Source organism: Bubalus kerabau, chromosome 10 (genome assembly GCF_029407905.1).
Source record: "Bubalus kerabau isolate K-KA32 ecotype Philippines breed swamp buffalo chromosome 10, PCC_UOA_SB_1v2, whole genome shotgun sequence".
Lineage (NCBI taxonomy): Eukaryota > Metazoa > Chordata > Mammalia > Artiodactyla > Bovidae > Bubalus > Bubalus kerabau.
This window is the reverse complement of record NC_073633.1, coordinates 79,731,713-79,756,850: the sequence shown is the minus strand read 5'-3', so window position 1 is coordinate 79,756,850 and position 25,138 is coordinate 79,731,713.

Here is a 25,138-nt window from a genome sequence, read left to right as displayed (position 1 = left end):
TTGCCATTATTTGAAATTTTGCAGTGGCTTTTCTCATACAGAGCTCTACATTTATGGCTGCCACTTGAATCCTATTGGCACTTCAAATTTTATTTACTCAAAATTGTATGAATATATATATTTTTTCCACATCATTATTTCTCTGAAATCCCCACATTTCCTAGCATCCCATATCTAATCAATCCCTCTAATGTCTCTCAAAACTGGTCTATCCTTTCTTGTCCCATTACAGTAATTCAGGCCCCATTACTTTTTACCTGGGCCCTAACTATCGTAATGGCATTACTTCCAATCTATTAATTTTCATACTGTTTTCTTTCTTTCAGGATTCATCCTCCTAATGCCCACCTTAATCATTACAGAAGGCAACACTTTCTTTTATTAGATTTCTTTAGAGATTGGGTGTTATATTGTCACTTGGAATCCATGTCACAATGTGTGATATGTAGCAGGAAAAGACAGGCCATTCCCATTTCTCCAAGGCACATGGCATGGTGCAAACATTCTGAATGCTTCAGGGATGTTTTGTCATTTGGTCAACTGAAAGATTTTGCAGGCTCAGAAATGGCGAGTAATAGGTAAGGAAATTGAGTTCCCCAATAAGTGTGCTGATAGTTAGGCAACAGTGAAATCTGTCTTCAAGTGAGTTTTTAGGTGATGAATATTTGGGATTGTCCTCTTCTCTATCATCAGTCTTCATTTAATGGAGCAGTTCATAAGTATACCTGGTTTTATTGTGCTTCATTCACGTGGCTTTTTTGTTTTTTTTTTGAATTGAAGAGTTGTGGCAGCCCCATGTCAAGCAATTCTGTTGGTGCCATTTTTTCAGCAGCATTGGCTCACTTTTGTCTCTGTGTCACATTTTGGTAATTCTCACACTATTTCAAAGTCTTTCAAAATTATGATATTTGTTATTGTGGTCTATGATCAATGATCTTTGAGGTTACTACAGTAATTGTTTTGGGTTTCATGAGTTGCAGCTGTATGAGATGGTGGGATTAACTGATACATTCATGTTTGCTTTGACTACTCTTTCCACTGACAGTTCCCCAACCTGTTTCTCTCTCCTCAGTCCTTCCTATTCTCTGAGATACAGTGATACTTAAATTAGGCCAATTAATAATTCTACAATGGCTTCAAAGTGTTCAAGTGAAAGGAAGAATCACATGTCTCTCACTTTCAATCAAATCTACAAGTGACTAAGCTTAGTGAGGAAGGGATGTCAAAAATGCATAGGCCTAAAGTGAGGCCTCTTGTGCCAAACTGTTAGACAATTTGTGAAGGGAAAGGAAAAGTTCTTGAAGGAAATGAAAAGTGCTACTCCGGTGTACACATGAATGATAAGAAGCAAAGAAAACAGTCTCATTACTGATGTGGAGAAAGATTTAGTGTTCTGGATATAAGATCAAACCAGCCACAATGTTTCCTTAAACCAAAGCCTAATCCAGAGAAAGTGCTAACTCTCTTCAATTCTATGAAGGCTTAGAGAGGTGAGGAAACTGCAGAAGAGAAGTCTGAAGTTATCAAAAGTTGGTTTATGAGGCAGAAGCTGCAATAAGTTATCCAGGAGATCTAGCTAAGATAATCAATGATAGTTACCACACTAAGCAATAGATATCTAGTGCAGATGAAACAGCCTTCTCTTAGAGGAAAATGCCATCTAGGACTTTCAAAACTATAGAAGAAAAGTCAATATCTGGCTTTAAAGGAGAGGCTGCCTCTCTTGTTGGAGGCAAATGCAGGTAGTGACTTGAAGTTGAAGCCACTTATCATTAAAAAATCTTAAGAGTCTTTAGAATTATGCTAAATCTACTCTTCCTGTGTTTTATAAGAATGACAAAGCCTGAATGATAGCATGTCTGCTTGCAACATGGTTTACTGAATATTTTATGCTCACTGTGGAGATATACTGCTCAGAAAAAAAATATTTCTTTTAAAATAGACTCTTTGTGACCCCATGGACTGGCCCACCAGGCTCTTCCATCCATGGAATTCTCCAGGCAAGAATACTGGAGTGGGTTGCCATTCCCTTCTCCAGGGAATCTTCCGAACCCAGGGATTAAACTCAGGTCTCCTGCATTTCAAGAGGATTCTTTACCATCTGAGCCACCAGGAAAGCCCTAAAATATTACTAGTCACTGTTCGTCTAGTCAAGGCTATGGTTTTTCCTGTGGTCATGTATGGATGTAAGAGTTGGACTGTGAAGAGGCTAAGTGCTGAAGAATTGATGCTTTTGAACTGTGGTGTTGGAGAAGACTCTTGAGAGTCCCTTGGACTGCAAGGAGATCCCACCAGTCCATTCTGAAGGAGATCAGCCCTGGGATTTCTTTGGAAGGAATGATGCTAAAGCTGAAACTCCAGTACTTTGGCCACCTCATGCGAAGAGTTGACTCATTGGAAAAGACTCTGATGCTGGGAGGGATTGGGGGCAGGAGGAGAAAGGGACGACAGAGGATGTAATGGCTGGATGGCATCACCGACTTGATGGACATGAGTCTGGATGAACTCTGGGAGTTGGTGATGGACAGGGAGGCCTGGTGTGCTGCGATTCATGGGGGTCGCAAAGAGTTGGACACGACTGAGCGACTGAACTGAACTGAACTGAACAAATCCACCTGGTATTTCAAGAATTTGGACGGAAATGTGTGAAGAGATTAATGTTTTTGTCATGCCAACTAACTCAACATCCATTCTACAGACCTTGGATCAGGAGTAGTTTTTGACTATTAAGTCTTATTATTTAAGAAATATGTTTTGAGAGTCTGTATCTGCTAAAGATGGTTGTCCTTCTGACTGTTAAGGCAAAGTAAATTGAAAACTTTCTGAAAGGATTCACTATTTTAGATGCCTTTAAGAACATTCATGATTCATACAAAGAAATCTAAATATCCATACCAACAGGAGTTTGGAAGAAGTTGACGGTAACTGTCAAGGATGACTTTGAGGGGTTCAAGACTTCAATAGAGGATGTCACTGCAGATGTGATGGAAATAGCAAGAGAACTAGAAGTGGAGCCTGAAGACGTGATTGAATTGTTCCAATCTCATGATAAAACTTGAGCAGATGTGAAGCTGCTCTTATGGATGAGAAAAGAAAGCAGTTTCTTGAAATGGAACCTGCTCCTGGTGAAGATGCTATGAAGACTGCTGTAATGACAACAAAGGATTTATAATATAAACAGAGTCTGAAAGGATTTGACTTCAATTTTGGAAGAAGTTCTACTGTGGATAATATGCTATCAAACAGTATCGTATGCTACAGAGAAATTTTTCCTGAAAGGAAGAGTCAATTGATATGGCAAACTTCATTGTTGTATTATTTTAAGAATTTGCCAAAACCATCCCTACTTTCAGCAACCAACACCCAAAACCCTGATCAGCCAGCAGCCATCAACATTGAGACAACACCCTCCCCCAACATAAAACGTTATGACTCACTGAAGTCTCAGATTATAGTTAGTATTTTTTAGCAGTAAATTATTTTTTATTCATCTTGTGCATTGTTTTTGAAGACATAATGCTATTGGAACACTTAACAGAATACACTACAGTGTAACATTTATACACACTGGAAAACTAAAAAAGACCGTGTGACTCAGTTTTTTTGTGATATTCACTGTATTGTAATGCCCAGGAACCAACCCTCAAATCTCCAAATTATTCCTGACCAGATTGTGCTAAAATGTTTTAAAATTATCAGTCTGGTTATGATGTTGACAGTGGTTAAAATAAAGCATTGAAAAAGGTGCTAGAGTGTTAAGAATTAAACACATAAATAAAAAATATTTAGGAAATAAGCTTTTTCTAAGAATCAGAATAAAAATGCAAATACCATATGAAGTTTTTAAACACAAAATATTGGTAACAAGGTACAGTGGAAAGGGAATATCTGGTCTCTATAGTGAAACAAAACAAAATTCCTGAAGAAGCTACAAGAACAGGCCAAATATTGCTGTAGGACAGAGGGCACTGTATAAGCAGAGTAACTAGGATTTGGTAAAGAACCTGGGTGCAGTAGACAAGAAACTTAGGAAAAGGGGAATTTTAATCCAAATTTAATGTGCAAATCCAATCAATGGGTATCACAACTTTTAGAGATACTAGCTACCTATCAATACCCAAGTAGACTTTAGTTTGGTAGATGTAGAACATGAATCACAACATTGCTATATCCACATTGCCTGATTAATTTTATTATTCAGCACTGTTACAGGAAAAAGTCAGTTCAGTCACTGAGTCATGTCCAACTCTTTGCAACACCATGGACTGTAGCATGCCAGGCTTCCCTGCCCATCACCAGCTCCTGGAGTTTACTCAAACTCATGTCCATCAAGTTGGTAATGCCATCCAACGATCTTATGCTCTGTCATCCCCTTCTCCCATTTTCAGTCTTTCCCAGCATCAGGGTCCTTTCCAATGAATCAGTTCTTCATGTCAGGTGGCCAAAGTACTGGAGCTTCAGCATCAGTCCTTCCAAAGAATATTCAGGACTGATTTCCTTTAGAATTGATTGGTTTGATCTCCTTGCAGTCCAAGGGATTCTCAAGAGTCTTCTCCAACACTACAGTTCAAAAGCATCAATTCTTTGGCACTCAGCTTTCTTTATAGTCCAACTCTCACATCCAATCATGACTGTTGGTAAAACCATAGCCTTGACTAAAAGGCCTTTATTGGCAAAGTGATGTCTCTGCTTTTTAATATGCTGTCTTGGATGGTCATAGCTTTTCTCCCAAGGAGCAAGCATCTTTTAATTTCATGGCTGCATTCACCATCTGAAGTTATTTTGGAGCCCCCCAAAAGTAAAGTCTGTCACTATTTCCATTGTTTCTCCATCTATTTGCCATGAAGTGATGGAACCAGATGCCATGAATTAGCTGCCTGAATATTGAGTTTTAAGCCAGCTTTTTCACTCTCCTCTTTCACTTTCATCAAGAGGCTCTTTAGTTCTTCTTTGCCTTTTGCTATAAGGATGGTGTCATCTGCATATCTGAGGTTATTGATATTCTTCTCAGCAATCTTGATTTCAGCGTGTGCTTCATCCAGCCCAGAATTTTGCATGATGTACTCCGCATATAAGTTAAATAAGCAGGGTGACAATATACAGCCTTAACATACTCCTTTCCCTATTTGGTACGAGTCTGTTGTTCCATGTCCAGTTCTAACTGTTGCTTCTGGACCTGCATACAGGTTTCTTAGGAGGCAGGTCAGGTGGTCTGGTATTCCTATCTCTCAAGAATTTTCCACAGTTTGTTGTGACCCGAACAGTCAAAGGCTTTGCATAGTCAATAAAGCAGGAATAGATGTTTTTCTGGAATTCTCTTGATCTTTGATGATCCAATAGATGGCAATTTGATCTCTGGTTCCTCTGCCTTTTCCAAATCTAGCTTGAACAACTGGAAGTTCACAGTTCACATAATGTCAAAGCCTGGCCTGGAGAATTTTGAGTATTACTTTGCTAGCCTATGAGATAGGTGCAATTGTGCAGTAGTTTGAGCATTCTTTAGCATTGCCTTTCTTTGGGATTGGAATGAAAACGGACCTTTCCCAGCCCTGTGGCCACTGCTGAGTTTTCCAAATTTGCTGGCATATTGAGTGCAGCCCTTTCACAGCATCATCTTTTTAGGATTTGAAATAGCTCAACTGAAATTCCATCACCTTCACTAGCTTTTTTCATAGTGATACTTCCGAAGGCCCACTTGACCTTGCATTCCAGGATGTCTAACTCTAGGTGAGTGATCACACCATTGTGATCTTCATGAAGATCTTTTTGTATAGTTCTTCTGTGTATTCTTGCCACCTCTTCATAATATCTTCTGCTTCTGTTAGGTCCATACCATTTCTGTCCTTTATTGTGCCCATCTTGGCATGAAAATTTCCCTTGGTATCTCTAATGTTCTTGAAGAGCTCTCTAGTCTTTCACATTATATCGTTTTCCTTTATTTCTTTGCACTGATCACTGAGGAAGGCTTTCTTATCTCTCCTTGCTATTCTTTGGAACTCTGCATTCAAATGGGTATATCTTTCCTTTACTCCTTTTTTGCCTTTTGCTTCTCTTCTTCTCATAGCTTTTTGTAAGGCTTCCTCAGACAACCATTTTGCCTTTTTTCCTTTATTTTTCTTTGTGATAGTCTTGATGACTGCCTCTTGTACAATGTCACAAACCTCTGTCCATAGTTCTTCAGGCACTCTGTCTGTCAGATCTAATCCCTTGAATCTATTTGTCACTTCCACTGTATAATCATACGGGACTTGATTTAGGTCATACCTGAATGGTCTGGTGGTTTTCCATACTTTCTTCAATTTAAGTCTGAGTTTGGCAAGGAGGAGTTCATGATCTGAGCCACAGTCAGCTCCCAGTCTTGTTTTTGCTGACTATGTAGAGCTTCTCCATCATTGGCTGCAAAGAATATAATAAATCTGATTGAGGTATTGACCATTTGGTGACATCCATGGGTAGAGCCGTCTCTCATGCTGTTGGAAGAGGGTGTTTGCTATGACCAGTGTGTTTTCTTGGCAAAACTCTGTTAGCCTTTGACCCTACTCTAAGGTCAAATTTGCCTGTTATTCCATCTATCTCTTGATTTCCTATTTTTGAATTCCAGCCCTCTATAATGAAAAGGACATATCTTTTGGGTGTTAGTTCTAGAAGGTCTTGTAGGTCTTCATAGAACTGTTCAACTTCAGCTTCTTCAGCATTACTGATTGGGGCATAGATTTGGATTGCTGTGATACTGAATGGTTTGCCTTGGAAACGAACAGAGATCATTCTGTCATTTTTGAGATTGCATGCAAGTACTGCATTTTGGACTCTTTTGTTGACTATGAGGGCTACTCTATTTCTTCTAAGGGATTCTTACCCACAGTAGTAGGTATAATGGTTATCTGAGTTCAATTCACCCATTCTACTCCATTTTAGTTCACTGAGTCCTAAAATGTCAATGTTCGCTCTTGCTGTCTCCTGTTTGACCACTTCCAATTTGCCTTGATTCATGGACCTAACATTCCAGGTTCCTGTACAAAATTGTTCTTTACAGCATTAGACTTTACTGCCATCACCAGTCACATCCACAACTGGGTGTTTTTGCTTTGGCTCTGTTTCTTCATTCTTTCTGGAGTTATTTCTCCACTGTTCTCCAGTAGCATATTGGGCACCTTCCGACCTGGGGAGTTCATCTATCAGTGTCCTTTTTTTTTTTTTTTTTTTTTAACCTTTTCATACTGTTTATGGGGTTCTCAAGGCAAGAATATGAAATGTTTTGCCATTCCCTTATCCAGTGGACCACATTTTGTCAGAACTCTCCACCATGACCCGTCCATTTTGGATGGCGCTCCATGGCATGTCTCATGCTGCTGCTAAGTTGCTTCAGTCATGTCCGACTCTGTGCGACCCCATAGACGGCAGCCCACCTCATTCATTTAGACATGGCTGTGATCCATGTGATCAGTTTGATTAGTTTTCTGTGATTGTGGTTTTCATTCTGTCTGCCCTTTGATGGATAAGAATAAGAGGCTTATGGGAGCTTCCTGATGGGAGAGACTGGCTGAAGGGGAAACTGGTTCTTGTTCTGATGGGCAGGGCCATGCTTAGAAAATCTTTAATCCAATTTTCTGTTGATGGGCGTGGCTGTGTTCTCTCCCTGTTGTTTGCCTTGAGGCCAAACTATGATGGAGGCAATGAAGATAATGGCGACCTCCTTCAAAAGGTCCTAAGCAGGCACTGCCATACTCAGTGCCCTTGACCCTTCACCAGGCTACCGCCAACCCATGCCTCTGCCAGAGACTTTCTGGACACACATGGGCAATTCCAGGTCAGCCTCTTGTGAGGTCACTGCTCCTTTCTCCTGGATCCTGGTGTGCACAAGGTTTTGTTTGTGCCCTCCAAGAGTCTGTTTCTCCAGTCCTGTGTAAGTTCTGGCATCTCTATGGTGCAGTTAATGTTGACCTCCTCCAAGAGGACTTATGCCATACCCAGGTCTGCTGCACCTAGAACCCTGCCCCTGTGGCAGGCCACTGCTGCCCTGTACCTCTGCAGGAGACACAAACACAGTTCTGGCTCAGTCTCTGTGGGGACTCTGGGTCCTGGTGTGCACAAGATATTGTCTATGCCCTCCAAGAGTCTGTTTCCCCAGTCCTGTGTAAGTTCTGGTGGCTCTATGGTAGAGTTAATTGCAACCTCCTGCAAGAGGGCTTTTGCCATACCCAGGTCTGCAGCACCCAGAGCCCCTGCCCCTGCAGCAGGCCACTGCTAACCCATACCTCTACAGGAGACACTCAAACACTCAAAGGCAGGTCTGGCTCAGGCTCTGTGGAGTCCCCTGGTGTGCACAAGGTTTTGTCTGAGCCCTCCAAACATCTCTGGCTGGTATGGGGTTTGATTCTAAATGCAATTTCGCCCCTCCTACCATCTTGCTGTGGCTTCTCCTTTGCCCTTGGACATGGGGTATACTTTTTTGGTGGGATTCAACATTCTCCTGTTGATGGTTGTTCAGCAGCGAGTTGTAATTTTGGAGTTCTAGCAGGAGAAGAGGAGCATACATCCTTCTACTCCGCCAGACAGTTGAAAATGGAAAACATTCACTTTCTTGGTGCACTGGATTAGTCTTCCTTCAATCTCAGTAGTCTAGACCAATGCTGCACAACATATAGTATCTGAATTGATAAAGACTATCAACTCGGTTACAGATATGCAAAAAAAAATAAAAAAATAAAAAATACTGTTAGTGAGGGTAAGCATTAAGTGGATTTGTCATTTTGAATAAGATTAGACCAGTTCAGTTGTTGAATTCATGATATGATTTTTATATGTTTCAAACTGAACCCTACTATGCCATATGAGATAATGTTGTGAGGTGTGATGTTTTAAGGTGTCTGTTACCTCTATTTCAAAAGATTTAAGAATATGAGAAAATATAAGCTTTTATATTTATAACCATATTTTATACTTAATATTTGATCATTTTTTCTAAATTTAATATCTATAATTTATAATTAAATTAAAGAAGTCAATTTTTAATTATTTATTTTAAAATGTATCTTGTTCAGTTACTTTCTTGTGCAGCTATTTGTGACACCATGAACTGCACCACAATAGGCTTCCCTGTCCTTCATTATCTCCTGGGGTTTGATCAAACTCATGTCCATTGAGTCAGTGATGCCATCCAACCATCTTATCCTCTGTCTTCACCTTCTCTTCCTGCACTCAATCTTTCATAGCATCAGGATCTTTTCCATTGAGTTGGCTCTTTGCATCAGGTGGCCAACATATTGGAGCTTTGGCATCAGTCCTTCCAATGAATATTCAGGGTTGATTTCCTTTAGGATTGACTGGTTCAAAATCCATGCTGTCCAAGGGCTTCTCAAGAGTCTTCAATATCACGGTTCAAAAGCATCGATTTTTTGGTGCTCAGCCTTCTTTAAGGTCCAAATCTCACATCTATACATGACTACTGGGAAAACCATAGCTTTGACTATATGGACCTTTGACAACAGCAAAGTGACGTCTCTGCATTTTAATGCACTGTCTAGGTTTGCAAAAGCTTTTCTTCCAAGGAGCAACTCTCTTTTAATTTCCTTGCAGTCACCATCTGCAGTGATTTTTGAGCCCAAGAAAATGAAATCTGACAAAGTTTCCACTTTCTATCCATCTATTTGCCATAAAGTAAGAGGATTGGATGCCATGATCTTCATTTTTTGAATGTTGAGTTCTAGCCCAGCTTATTCACTCTTCTCTTTCACCTTCATCAACAGCTATTCAGTTCTTCTCCACCTTCAGCCATTAGAGTGGTATAATCTGCATATCTGAGGTTGTTAATATTTCTCCCAGCAGTATTGATTGCAGCTTGTGATTCAAGCAATGATTCACAAAATGTACTCTACATGTAAGTTAAACAAGTAGGGTGATAGTATACAGCCTTGTTGCACACCTTTCCCAATTTTGAACCAGTCTATTGTTTAATGTCCAGTTGTAACTGTTGCTTCTTGACCTGCATACAGTTTTCTCAGGAGGCAAGCAATGTGGTCTGGTGTTCCCATGTCTTTAAGAATTTTCCACAATTTGCTGTGATCCATACAATCAAAGAATTTAGCATAGTCAATGAAGTAGAAGTTTTTCTGGAATTCCCTTGCTTTTCTTGTGACCCAATGGATGTTGACAATTTTATTTCTGGTTCCTCTGCCTTTTCTAAATCCAGATTGCTACATCTGGACGTTCTTGGTTCATTTGCTGCTCAAGTCTAGCTTGAGTGATTTTGAGCATAATCTTGCTAACATGTAAAATGAATGCAATTGTTTGGTAATTTGAGCATTCTTTGGCATTGCCTTTCTTTGGGATTGGAATGAAAACTGACCTTTTCCAGTCCTGTGTCCACTGCTGAGTTTTCCAAATTTGCTGGCATATTGAGTGTAGCACTTTAACAGCATCATCTTTTAGGATTTGAAATAGTTCAACTGGAATTCCATCACCTCTACTAGCTTTGTCTGTAGTAATGCTTCCTTAGGCCCACTTGACTTTGCATTCCAGGATGTCTGGCTCTAGGTGAGTGCTCACACTATCGTGGTTATCTGGGTCATTAAGATCTTTTTTGCACAGTTCTTCTGTGTATTGCCACCTCTTCTTAATCTCTTCTGCTTCTTTATGTCCTTGCTCTTTTTGTCCTTTATTGTGCTCATCTTTGCATGAAATGTTCCTTTGGTGTCTCTAATCTTCTTGAAGAGATCTCTAGTCTTTCCCATTCTATTGTTTCCCTCTATTTCTTTGCACTGATTACATAGCATGACTTTTTTCTTTTTTTTTTTTAATCTCTCCTTGCTATTCTTTGGAACTCTGCATTCAGATGGGTATGTCTTTCCTTTTCTGCCTTGCCTTTCACTTCTCTTCTTTTCTCAGCTATTTGTAAGACCTCCTCAGACAACCAGTTTGCCTCCTTGCACTTCTTTTTCTTGGGGATTGTTTTGGTCACCACTACAGTGTTAGGAACCTCCATCTACAGTTCTTCAGGCACTCTATCAGATCTAGTTCTTTGAATCTGTTCATCACCTCCACGGTATAAGGGACTTGATGCCTAGGGATTTCCCCTACTTTCTTCAATTTGAGCCTGAATTTTACAATAAGGATCTGAGCCACAGTCATATCCAGGACTTGTTTTTGCTGACTGTATAGAACAGTTTATCTTCGGATGCAAAGAATATAATCAATCTGATTTCAGTATTGACCATCTGGTGATGTCCATGTGTAGAGTCGTGTCTTGTGCTGTTGGAAGAGGGTGTTTGTTATGACCAGTGGGTTCTCTTGGCAAAACTCTGTTAACCTTTGCTCCACTTCATTTTGTACTCCAAGGCCAAACTTGTTACTCCAGATACCTGTTACTCCAGGTATCTCCTGACTTCCTACTTTTGCATTCCAGTTCCCTATGGTGTACAGAACATCATGTTTTTGTGTTAGTTCTAGGAGGTCTTGTAAGTCATCATAGAATGGTTCAACTTCAGCTTTTTTCAGCATTAGTGGCTGGGGCATAGACTTGAATTACTGTGATGTTGACTGCTTTGCCTTGGAAATGACTGAAGCTCATTCTTCATGTTTGAAATTGCAACCAAGTACTTCATTTCAGACTCTTTTGTTGACTATGATGGCTACTCTATTCCTTGTAAGGGATTCTTGCCCATGGTAGTAGATATTATGGTCATCTGAATTAAATTCACCCATTCCAGTCCATTTTAGTTCACTGATTCTTAAAATGTTGATTTTCACATTTGCTATCTCCTATTTGACCATATCCAATTTACCTTGATTCATACATTCTAGGTTCCTATGCAATATTTTTCTTTACAGCATTGGACTTTACTTTTATCATAAGATAAAACCACTACTGAGCATCCTTTCCACTTTAGCTCAGTGTCTTCCTTCTTTCTGTAGCCATTTCTCTGTTCATCCCCAGTACTATATTGGACAGCTAATAATCTGGGCTATTTTTCTTTCAGTGTCGTATCCTTTTGCCTTTTCAAATAAATATGTCTTACATGTAAGTAATAAAACTTCATTGTACCCTTTTCCCTAGCATGTTAATAGTAATGAATTATATAACAAATATAACATATTACATAACAAATACAACAAATTATAAAACAAATATAAATATATATAACAAATAACATTTACTATGTTTATAATATATAATACATTTTATATTAATTGTAATATATAATAAATTTATATAATTATATATTTTTATATAATTATATAAATAATTATATATTTAAAGGCAGAGGAACCAAAGATCAAATTGCCAACATCCACTGGATCATGGAAAAAGCAAGAGAGTTCCAGAAAAACATCTATTTCTGCTTTATTGACTATGCCAAAGCCTTTGACTGTGTGGATCACAATCAACTGTGGAAAATTCTGAAAGAGATGGGAATCCCAGACCACCTGATCTGCCTCTTGAGAAATTTGTATGCAGGTCGGGAAGCAACAGTTAGAACTGGACATGGAACAACAGACTAGTTCCAAACAGGAAAAGGAGTTCATCAAGGCTGTGTATTGTCACCCTGTTTATTTAACTTATATGCAGAGTACATCATGAGAAACGCTGGGCTAGAAAAAGCACAAGCTGGAATCAAGATTGCCGGGAGAAGTATCAATAACCTCAGATATGCAGATGACACCACCCTTATGGCAGAAAATTAAGGGGAACTAAAAAGCCTCTTGATGAAGTTGAAAGTGGAGAGTGAAAAAGTTGGCTTAAAGCTCAACATTCAGAAAATGAAGATCATGGCATCTGGTCCCATCACTTTATGGGAAATAGATTGGGAAACAGTGGAAACAGTGTCAGACTTTCTTTTTTGGGCTCCAAAATCCCTGCAGATGGTGATTGCAGCCATGAAATTAAAAGACGCTTACTCCTTGGAAGAAAAGTTATGACCAACCTAGATAGCAAATTCAAAAGCAGAGACATTACTTTGCCAACAAAGGTCCATCTAGTCAAGGCTATGGTTTTTCCAGTAGTCATGTATGGATGTGACAGTTGGACTGTGAAGAAAGCTGAGTGCCAAAGAATTGATGCTTTTGAACTGTGGTGTTGGAGAAGACTGTTGAGAGTCCCTTGGACTGCAAGGAGATCCAACCAGTCCATTCTAAAGAATATAAGCCCTGGGTGTTCTTTGGAAGGAATGACGTTGAAGCTGAAACTCCAGTACTTTGGCCACCTCATTGCGAAGAGTTGACTCATTGGAAAAGACTCTGATTCTGGGATGGATTGGGGGCAGGAGGAGAAGGGGACGACAGAGGATGAGATGGCTGGATGGCATCACTGACTCGATGCACATGAGTTTGGGTGAACTCCAGGGGTTGGTGATGAACAGGGAGGCCTGGAATGCTACAGTTCATGGGATCACAAAGTTGGACACGACTGAGTGAACTGAACTGAACTGAACTGCCTAATGAAGCAATTAAACCATTAAAACCTAAGTAGAATTTTCAAACAAACCATTACAAATATATTCACACAAAAAAAATAATTTGAAAGAAAGAATATTGAATTATAAAGTCAATGTAAGATGTGAATATTAAAAGTTTAAAATGTACTCTTTCAGTAAACACATATAGGTTTTATAATTTTCATTTTTTATATTTTATGTTCCGATTATATTTTTGAAATGTAATTCTATGTCTAATAAATATCAGGATTGAACCTAATAAAAATCAAGATTTTATAGTATATGTTTTATTTTAATATTAATAAATTTCTTTTATACTATATTGGTCTCAATGGATATGAATCACAAATAAAAGCAATTAAAAATATTCACAGACAGTTGACAAGCCTCTTCTCTAGGCAGCCTGTATTTTGGCTTAGTATTTCTCAGGCTGATTTTAATATGTGTGAAAATCTCTTGTGGATATTGTTAAAATGAGTATTATGAATTCAATATATTTATGATAGATGATATTCTTCATTCTATTGATTAAAAAGTTTGCAGATGATGCTAAAGCTGCCAGTTTCTATATCACAGTTTGAATATCACATTATTATAATTTTCTCATATATTCAGTATTATCCCACTTCACTAACACTGATGAATATGAATATGACTCTCCATCCCCTCCCCCTCCAAGAAAAAGAGTGGAAGAGGAAGCCAATAGATATAATGGAAGTTTTGAAGTTTCATGTGACTATCTTAATTTGACTTGATGAAGGAATATTATGAAGAGATATCTGAAATTTTCCTATAAGGGTCATAATTCTATGCAGATAACCTAAATGAAACAGTCATACTCTTTTTTCAGGCAGCAAGAATATGCTCTATCCAGATACAACAGTGCTTCTTCACTATAAATCTCTGACTGAAGACCCCTCTTGACTTGAAGAGGGAATCTCAGGCCCTTGGAGACTGTGGGCTACTTCTATGTGCAAATAACTTCCTTGAGGATGAGATTCTGGGCCATAACCTTATTGGTTCAAGTGCTAAAAGTAAACAGTAATTTTAAAAGGGGAAGTGGGGTTGTATCCCTTGTTAACAAAACTAAGCATAAAATAACAAGAAGTAGCTTCATGGTATAAATGACAGCTTCTCTGGCTTTCACTATTATAACATGATATCCACAAAAATTGGTGAATGGGGCTTACATATTCCAGTAATAACAATGTGGCATGCTGAGATTAAGCCTCCAGGAGACATAGCAGAAAGAGATACCTATATAAAATTTAAGACAAACATATAGCATCACCCAACTGATGCTGGGAGGGATTGGGGGCAAGACAAGAAGGGGACGATGGAGGATGAGATGGCTGGATGGCATCACTGACTCGACGGACATAAGTCTGAGTGAACTCCGGGAGTTGGTGATGGACAGAGAGGCCTGGCATGCTGCGATTCATGCGGTGGCAAATAGTCGGACATGACTGAGCGACTGAACTGAACTGAACTGTGTGAAGGCATAGGATAGTGATCAAAACCATCAACTGGAAGGGAATCTTCCTTTGAGAGACAGGAAAAGTTAGATCCTGGCAATATGTGTAATTTAAATTTTTTTTTGTCTGACTCATCCCCCAATCTTCCCTTGGCTCAAGACATCAGAAAACTGTGGGTTATCACAAAACTTCAGCTTTACTAGCTTCAGTTATTAGAAGACATTTGAGACTGGTAAAAAAAAAAATTAAGGGGCAGAAGATCTAGAGAGGAGGAGGTCGCATAGATGAAAGCCACGAAATCTTCACGTAAAATGTGTAATCACTGAAATCTTTGGCTAACCAAGGATCTGTGCAATTGTAGAGGAGACACCAGTGTCTACAGTAACTTGAAGATAGAAAAACTGATTAGAGATTTCAACTGCTGTTATAAATAGAAACCTGAAATGCAAAGTTTGACTTAGCTGTGTTAAATGCTTCCCTGCTGACTCACATGGTACAGAATCCAGCTGCAATGCAGGAGACCCAGGTTCAATCCCTGGGTCGAGAAGATCCCCTGGAGAAGGGAATGGCTACCCACACCAGTATTCTTGCTTGGAGAAATCCATGGACAGAGGAACCTGGTGGGTTACAGTCCATGGGGTGGCAAAGAGTCAGACATGACTGAGCAATTATCACACACTTGAGAAAAAGGTAACTAAAGTCAAAGTCTCTACAATGTATCCATCATAATCTTTAATATTTATGTAAAAAACACATAGGTTTTTTAAAAAGCATTATAAAATATAACATATAAGTACTAATCAAAAGAAATCTTCAGTAGTTTTATTAATATCAAATTAGTGAACTTTGGGGCAAAGAAAATTATCAGGACTAAACATAACAGTTCACCAAGAAGACAAAACAATACCAGAAATCATGCATAAAATAAAAATCTTAAAGATACATAAGGCTTATGTATTTTTGTAATATATAGAAAAATTGAAATAACTAAGAGGAGAAATTTATAAATATCCTTAAAATTTAAGAAGATTGAAATCATTTCATGTATCTTTTCCAAACACAAAGGTATAAAACTAGAAATCAATAGCAAGAGGAAAACTGGAAATTTCACAAGTATATAAAAATTAAACAATACAATCTTGAACAACCAATTGTCAAAGGTATACTAAAATAGGAAGTCGAAGATATCTTGAAAAAAATGAAAATGGAACCACAAAATAATAAAACTTGTAGGATACAACAAAAGCATTGGTAAGAGGGAAGCTGACAGCGACAAATGAGTGCATTAAAAAAATTTCAAATAAATAATCTAATTTTATACCTTTGTTGTTGCTGTTCATTTTCTCAGTTGTGTCCAACTCTTTGAAACCCATGCACTGCAGCACACTAGACTTCCCTGTCCTTCACCATCTCCCGGAGCTAGCTTTAACTCATGTGCATTGAGTCGATGGGCTTCCGTGTTGGCTCTGATGGCAAACAGTCTGCCTGCAATGTGGGAGACCCAGGTTCAAACGATCCCCGGTTGGGAAGACCCCCTGGAGAAGAAAACGGCAACTCACTCCAGTACTCTTGCCTGGAAAATTCCAGACAGAGGAGCCTAGTAGGCTACAGTCCATGGGGTCACAAAGAGTCGGACATGACTGAGCGACTTCGCTTTCTTTCCCATAGAGTTGGTGATGTCATCTAACCATCTCATTCTCTCTCATACCCTTCTCCTCCTGCCTTCCATCTTTCCCAGCACCAGGGACTTTACTAATGAACCAGCTCTTCACATCAGGTGGTCAAGTATTGGATCTTTAGCTTCAGCATCAGTCCTTCCAAAGAATGTTAAAGATTTATTCCCTTTAGGATTGACTGGTTTGGTCTCCTTACAGTCCAAGGGATTTTCAAGAGTCTTCTCCAGCATCAGCGTCTCAAAGCATCAGTTCTTTGGCACTCAGCCTTCTTTATGGTCCAGTTCTCACATCTATACATGACTACTGGAAAAATCATAGCTTTGAATAGACGGACTTTTGTTGGTAAAGTCAGTTTCTGCTTTTTAATATGCTGTCAAGGTTTGTCATATCTTCTCTTCCAAGGAGCAAGCATCTTTTAATTTCATGGCTGCAGTCAGCAACTACAGTGATTTTGGAGCCCCCAAAATATAGTCTGTCACTGTTTCCACTGTTTCCCCATCGATTTGCCATGAATTGATAGGACTGGATGCCATGATCTTCGTTTTTTAATTTTAAGTCAACTTTTTCACTCTCCTCTTTCACTTTCATCAAGAGGCTCTTTAGTTGTCCTTCGCTTTCGGCCATGAGGGTGGTGTCATCTGCATATCTGAGGTTATTGATATTTCCCAGAGAAATCTTGATTCCAGCTTGTGCTTCATCCAGCCCTGCATTCCATGTAATGTACTCTGCATATAAGTTAAACAAGCAGGGTGAGAATATACAGCCTTGACATACTCCTTTCCCAATTTGGAGTCAGTCCATTGTTCCATGTCTGGTTCTAACTGTTGTTTCTTGACCTGCATACAGTTTTCTCAGAAGGCAGGTCAGATGGTCTGGTATTCCCATCTCCCATCTTAGAGAATTTTCCACAGATTGTTGTGATCCACACAGTCAAAGGTTTTAACATAGTTAATGAAGCAGAAGTAGATGTTTTTCTGGAATTCTTTTGCCTTTTCTACGATCCAATGGATGTTAGTAGTTTGATCTCTGGTTCCTATGGGTTTTCTAAGTACAGCTTGAACATCTGGAATTTTTTGGTTCATGTACTGTTGAAGCCTAGCTCATAGAATTTTGACCATTACTTTCCTAGAAAGTGAAATTAATGCAATTATATGGTAATTTGAACATTCCTTGGCACTGCCTTTCTTTGGGATTGGAATGCAAACTGACCTTTTCCAGTCCTGTGGCCACTGCTGAGTTTTCCAAATTTGCTGGCATGTTGAAGTCAGCCCTTTACCAGCATCATCTTTTAGGATTTGAAGTAGCTCAGCTGGAATTCCATCACCTCCACTAGCTTTGTTCATAGTGATGCTTCCTAAGGCCCACTTGACTTTACACTCCAAGATGTCTGGCTTTTGGTGAGTGATCACACCATAGTATTTATTTGGGTCATTGAGATCTTTTTCATATAGTTCTGTGTATACTTGCCACCTCTTCTTTATCTCTTCTTCTTCTGTTAGGTCCATATTGTTTCTGTCCTTTATTGTGCCCATATTTGCATGAAATGTTTCCTTGGTATCTTCAATTTTCATAAAGTGATCTCTAGTCTTTCCCATTCTATTGTTTTCCTCTATTTCTTTGCATTGATTACTTAGCATGCCTTTTAAAAAAATCTCTCCTTGCTATTTTTTGGAACTCTGCATTCAGATGATATATCTTTCATTTTCTGCTTTTCCTTTCATTTCTCTTCTTTTCTTAGCTATTTGTAAGGCCTCCTCAGACGACATTTTGCCTTTTTGCATTTATTTTTTGGGGGGATAGTTTTTCTCATTGCGTCCTGTACAGTGTTATGATCCTCTGTCCGTAGTTCTTCAGGTACTCTGTGTATCAGATCTAATCCCTTGGATCTATTTATCACTTGCACTGTATAATCAAAAGTGATTTGATTAAGTCATACCTGAATGGTCTAGTGGGTTTCCCTACTTTCTTCAATTTAAATCTGAATTTTGCAATAAGGAGTTCTTTATCTGAGTCACAGTCCACTTCCAGCTGCAAGGATATAATCAATCTGATTTTGGTATTGACCAGCTGGTGATGTACATGTTTAGAGTTGTCTCTTGTGTTGTTGGAAGAGGGTGTTTACTATGACCAGTGTACTCTCCTGGCAATACTCTGTTAGCCTTTGTCCTGCTTCATTTTGTACTCCAAGGCCAAACTTGTCTGTTACTCCAGGGATCTCTTGACCTCCTACTTTCACATTCCAGTCCCCTATGATGAAAAAGACATCATTTTTTGTTGTTAATTCTAGAAGGTCTTGTAGGTCTTCATAGAAATGTTCAAGTTCAGCTTCTTTGGCATTAGTGGTTGGGGCATAGAGTTAGGTTACTCTGATATTGAATGGTTTGCCTTTACACCTTAAACAACTAAAAAGAACAAACTAAGTCTAAAGTTTGAAGAAATGAGATAACGTCAATCAGAGCAGAAATAAGTAGAGAACAGAAAAAATATATATATAAAAATCATTAAAATTAAAAGTTGAACTTTGAAAAGAGAAACAAAATTGACAAAACTTTAGCTAGACTTATCAAAAAATAAAGTGAGGACTCAAAATTAGGAATTAAAGTGGAGCTACTACAACTGATAACACAAAATTGCAAAGAGTCATAAGCAACTACTATGAATAATTACTTGCCAACAAACTAGGAAACCTAGAGGAAATGCATAAATTCCTAGAAAATATGTAATTTATCAATATGAAATAATGAAATAAAAAAATCTAAACATATCAGTAATGGGCAAGGATATTGAGTCACTGATTAAAAGCTTCCCAGCAAATAAAATCCCTGGACCAGATGATGAATTCTACCAAACACTTAAGAAAAATTATAACCAATCTTACTCAAACTATTCCAGACTGTTGAAAAGGAGGGAATACGTCCAAACTTATTTTATGAGTACAGCATTACCTTGATATCAATGCTAGATAATGACATTAAAGCTACAAGCCAGTATTCTTGGTGAACATAGATATAACAATTTTCAATAAAATGATACCAAACTATGTACAACACGGTATTGGAGATTCTAGCCAAAGCAATTAAGGAATAAAAAGGCATCCAACTGAAAAGAAAAAGGTAAAATAGTCTCTACTAATGATGTGATCTAGTATATAGAAAATCGTGAATTCTACCAAAAAGTTGTTAGAACTAATCAATGAATCCAATGACATTGCAGAATACGAAATTGATATACAAAAATCAATTGCAGGGGAACAAAATGATGTGGCTGCCTGGGTGACAACCCCGAGCAGGAGGGATTTCTGTTTTCCCCATGGAGGAGCAGGCTGTGGGGTAATGAGCTCAGTTATGTGAACTCCAGAGCCTGCCTGGCTGTCTCATGCCTGAGTCCTGCCACCCCTTCCTCCAAGAGAAGACACCCATCAAGATCTGTCCTTGGAGAGAACAAGATGGTGGAGGAGTAGGTGGACGTGGAGTACATCTCTCTCCCCAGATACATCAGGAGTACACCTTCAGACACATAAGTGCATGCAGAACACCAGCTGAGAGTGGACAGGAGTACCTGACCAGTGGAAAAGAAAATATAGAACCATGCAAAACTTGATAGGATGAAGGAACTAGGGGGAGAAACAGGAATGTTAGTAGGACTGGACCTGCCCTCCATGGGTAGGGGAACTGAAGCAGGGGTCTGATTCCCACATTGGGGCAATTGTCTGAGTCAGAGGAGAAATATTTAAGGCTGAGAGTGAAACAGCTGATCTGTGGCAACCTAAATGGAATGAGAATCAGACAGTCCTTGCTGCAGCCATATATATCCTAGACAGGGACACAGCTCCCCTAGAAGGCACAGGAGCTGGGAGTTGGAGTTTAGGGATTGTGGAGCAATCCCATGGCTAGGGTTGCTGTTTATTGAAGACAGATGGATCCAGGGGATGTGAGGGACGAGCTTGTGGTGGGAGGTGCCTGTGGAGGGAAGCCAGGCAGCCATGGAAGCAAGGTGACGCTGCTGAGTCATGCATAGTGGGTGGAGCTATCACCATAGCCTCTCCCACACTGCCACCATCAGCAGCTGAACAATAGAGAGGCAGTTCAGTTCAGCTCAGTCCCTCAGTCGTGTCCGACTCTTTGCGACCCCATGAATCACAGCACACCAGGCATCCCTGTCCATCACCAACTCCCGGAGTTCACTCAGACTCACGTCCATTGAGTCAGTGATGCCATCCATCCATCTCATCCTCTGTCATCCCCTTCTCCTCCTGCCCCCAATCCCTCCCAGCATCAGAGTCTTTTCCAATGAGTCAACTCTTCGCATGAGGTGGCCAAAGTATTGGAGTTTCAGCTTTAGCATCATTCCCTCCAAAGAAATCCCAGGGCTGATCTCCTTCAGAATGGACTGGTAGGATCTCCTTGCAGTCCAAGGGACTTGCAAGAGTCTTCTCCAACACCACAGTTCAAAAGCATCAATTCTTCGGCGCTCAGCCTTCTTCACAGTCCAACTCTCACATCCATACATGACCACAGGAAAAACCATAGCCTTGACTAGATGGACCTTTGCTGGCAAAGTAATGTCTCTGCTTTTGAATTTGCTATCCAGGTTGGTCATAACTTTCCTTCCAAGGAGTAAGCGTCTTTTAATTTCATGGCTGCAGTCACCATCTGCAGTCATGTTGGAGCCCAGAAAAATAAAGTCTGACACTGTTTCCACTGTTTCCCCATCTATTTCCCATGAGGTGATGGGACCAGATGCCATGATCTTCGTTTTCTGAATGTTGAGGTTTAAGCCAACTTTTTCACTCTCCACTTTCATCAAGAGGCTTTTTAGTTCCTCTTCACTTTCTGCCATAAGGGTGGTGTCATCTGCATATCTGAGCTTATTGATATTTCTCCTGGCAATCTTGATTCCAGCTTGTGCTTCTGCCAGCCCAGCATTTCTCATGATGTACTCTGCATATAAGTTAAATAAGCAGGGTGACAATATACAGCCTTGACGTACTCCTTTTCCTATTTGGAACCAGTCTGTTGTTCCATGTCCAGTTCTAACTGTTGCTTCCTGACCTGCATACAGATTTCTCAAGAGGCAGGTCAGGTGGTCTGGTATTCCCATCTCTTTCAGAATTTTCCACGTTTTATTGTGAGGCAGGCCCATCAAATGCCTGATGTACTGAACTACAGAGTAGGACCCCACCCAGGTTGCTCCTTTAAGAGCCTGAGGCACTGATTTTCAGAGTAGGACCCCAGCCAGGGGGGCCCCTCTATGTGCCTGATGTGCCAAACAACAGAGAAGGACCCCAGGCAAGGGAGTCCTCTAAGTGCCTGAACGGTGGAGCTATGGAAAAAAACTGACCAAAGAGGCCTTCTGATCACTAGCGACAAGAGGCTAGAAAAAAGACTCTGGTAGGTCCAAAACTCCTGCAGTGGAGGCAGTCCATGTCCCTGCACACTTAGTGGTGCCAGGGTCCCACAGGCCAAGCAGATGTTCCACCTTCACTCTCAACTCTCACTAGGGCATAGCTGTCACAGACAAAAAAAGTCTTGCGTCTATGTGCACAGGGTTGCTTTGGTCATGTCCAACTCTTTTTAACCCTATAGACTGTGGCCTGCCAGGCTTCTCTATCAGGGGGGTTCCCCAGGCAAGAATACTGGAGCGTATTGGCCAATAATGATTGCCATACTCTTCTAGAGCACTGTATCTCCTGCTGCCCTTGCTGCCAACTCCCCTGAGTATCTGGTGCTGCCAGAACCCCTGCAACCCAAACAGCTTTGACACCTCCACATCTGGCCCTCACAGGAGCAAACCCAGGCCCTCCAGGGCAGCCTCAGGAGACCCCAGTGGCCAGCACACATGCAGAGGTGGAAATAAAACCACAGTGAAACCCAGGGGCAGTGTGGCTAAGGAAGAAGACTCAAAACCTTCCCACCAGCTGTATAAGCTGCAGATTAAACCCACATAATCAAACTAGGAAGACTCTGTATCTATGGGATATATAAAGGCACATTGAGAGCTCCCACAAAAGAAAATGCACTAGCTTTGATAGGTGTGGACATTGGTGGCAAGAACACACAGGAGTAGAACCAGATTAGAATCTGAGCTGCACCCACAGCAGGTCCAGAGATCAGCACAGTGTTGGGGGGCATCCTAGGGAGGTGAGGTGGACTGTGACTCTCAGCGAGAGAAAGGACTCTGACATCAGTGACTCACGACAAACATTTCTTATTCTTATGTTTTGACTTGTTCTGTAGATCCTTTTCTCTCTTTTTTCTTTTTATCCCCTTCTATTGTAGTTGTCGATTTTATTGGCACTATGAAATCCAATTAAGTTTTTGAGATTTTTTTCCTCAGTCACATTTTTTATTGTTGTCATAAACCTCTGCCTCCACATTGGGATTTTATAGTTCTGTGGAGTTTTCCTTTTTTTTTTTTTTTTTGCTTTCTATTTTTTAAATTTTCATTTTTTAAACCTAATATTATTTTTCCTACATTTTTCCCTTTGTTTGCTTTACCTACTATTCTTTTCCCCTTTCAGTTAATCTTTTTTTTATTTAATTTTATTTTTTAACTTTACAATATTGTATTGGTTTTGCCATATATCAAAATGAATCCGCCACAGGTATACATGTGTTCCCCATCCTGAACCCTCCTCCCTCCTCCCTCCCCATACCATCCCTCTGGGTCATCCCAGTGCACCAGCCCCAAGCATCCAGTATCGTGCATCAAACCTGGACTGGCGACTCATTTCATATATGATATTATACATGTTTCAATGCCATTCTCCCAAATCATCCCACCCTCTCCCTCTCCCACAGAGTCCAAAAGACTGTTCTATACATCAGTGTCTCTTTTGCTGTCTCGTATACAGGGTTATTGTTACCATCTTTCTAAATTCCATATATATGCGTTAGTATACTGTATTGGTGTTTTTCTTTCTGGCTTACTTCACTCTGTATAATAGGCTCCAGTTTCATCCACCTCATTAGAACTGATTCAAATGTAATCTTTAATGCATATAAATCTTCTTTATCTACCTCTATTTAACTTTGCATATATATTCTTTCTTTTCTTTCTTTCCTTTCCTCTCAACATATTTGCTAGTATTATTTTCATTGCTTTATTCCCAATTCACACCTTGCTTTAGGTTTTTGTTGTTGTTTTTTTTTCCAATTTGTGCTTTAGTTAGCTTTGTTATTAACAGGTAGATATAACTTTCAGATTCCTTTGTTTTCTGGGTCAATCTATTGTACTTTATTTTTGCTGGACTGTTTTGATTTTGCTTATATGTATACATGTATATTCAGTTACACTTTTTATTGTTGCTATAAGCCTCTGCTTCTATGTTGAACTTTTGCAGTTTTGTGAAGTTTTCCTTTTTTCCTTCTTTTAAAATTTCTTCTTCATTTCTTTTTTTTTCTCTTTTTTACAATTTAAAATATTAATTTCTTTAAACCTATTGTATTTTTTCTACATTTATTCCTTTGTTTACCTTTCCTATTGTTCTTTTCCCCTTGCAGTTAATCTTTAATGTATATACATCTTCTTCATCTATCTCTATTAAATTTGCACATCTTTCTTTGTTTTTTTTCTTTCCTTTCAACATACTTGTTAGTTTTGTTTTCATTGCTTCATTCCCCACTTGGCACCTTGCTTTAGTTTTGTTTTCCAGTTTGTGCTTTAGTTAGTTTTGTTCTTAACTGGTAAATATAACTTTTAATTTCCTTTGTTCACCAGGTCAATCTACTATACTTTATTTTTGTTGGCCTGTTTTGACTTTGCTTATAGGTGTATATTGGAGCAGGAACTGGCAACCCACACCAATATTCTTGCCTGGAGAATTTCATGGACAGAGGAGCCTGGAGGGTTACAGTCCATGGGGTCGCAAAGAGTCGGACACAACTGAGCAACTAACACACACGTGGGTGTGTATGTATATGTGTATATTCAACTATTTTAATTATTGTTTGCCTAATTTTGTGACTGCCATTTGTCTGGGGTTCATCTTTGGTTTCTCATTTTGGGGTATGTGTTTTAATCTCATTTAATGCCATAACAAATCACTTGTAGAATCTTCATTCCTGACCAGAGATGAAGCTCTGAGCCTTTGGAGTGGGAGCACTGACTCCAAAACCCTAGACTACCAGAGAACAAACCCTATGGAGTATCAAATAGTGAGAACTCACACAAAGGAAATCACTTGCCTACAAGACCCAGCATCACCCAACCACCATTAGCACCCTGTGCAGGACACCTCATCTAAAAAACAAAAATACAAACCCAGTCATCAGCAGACAAGATTACCACCTTACTCAGCCTTGCCCATCAGAGGAAAAATGAACAAACAAGCAAAAAAAACTCAGCACAAATCTCACCCTATAGGAAGCTTATGCAAATCACTGGACCAACCTTAGGAGGGCAGAAACCAAAGGAAGAAAGAATTCAACCTTGAAGCCTTGGGAAAAGGAGACCTCAAACACAATAAGTTAAAAAAAAAAAAAAGTAATGAAAAGGCGGATAAATACTACATAAATAAAGGAACAAACTAGAAACACAGAAGTCCAAATAAATGAAC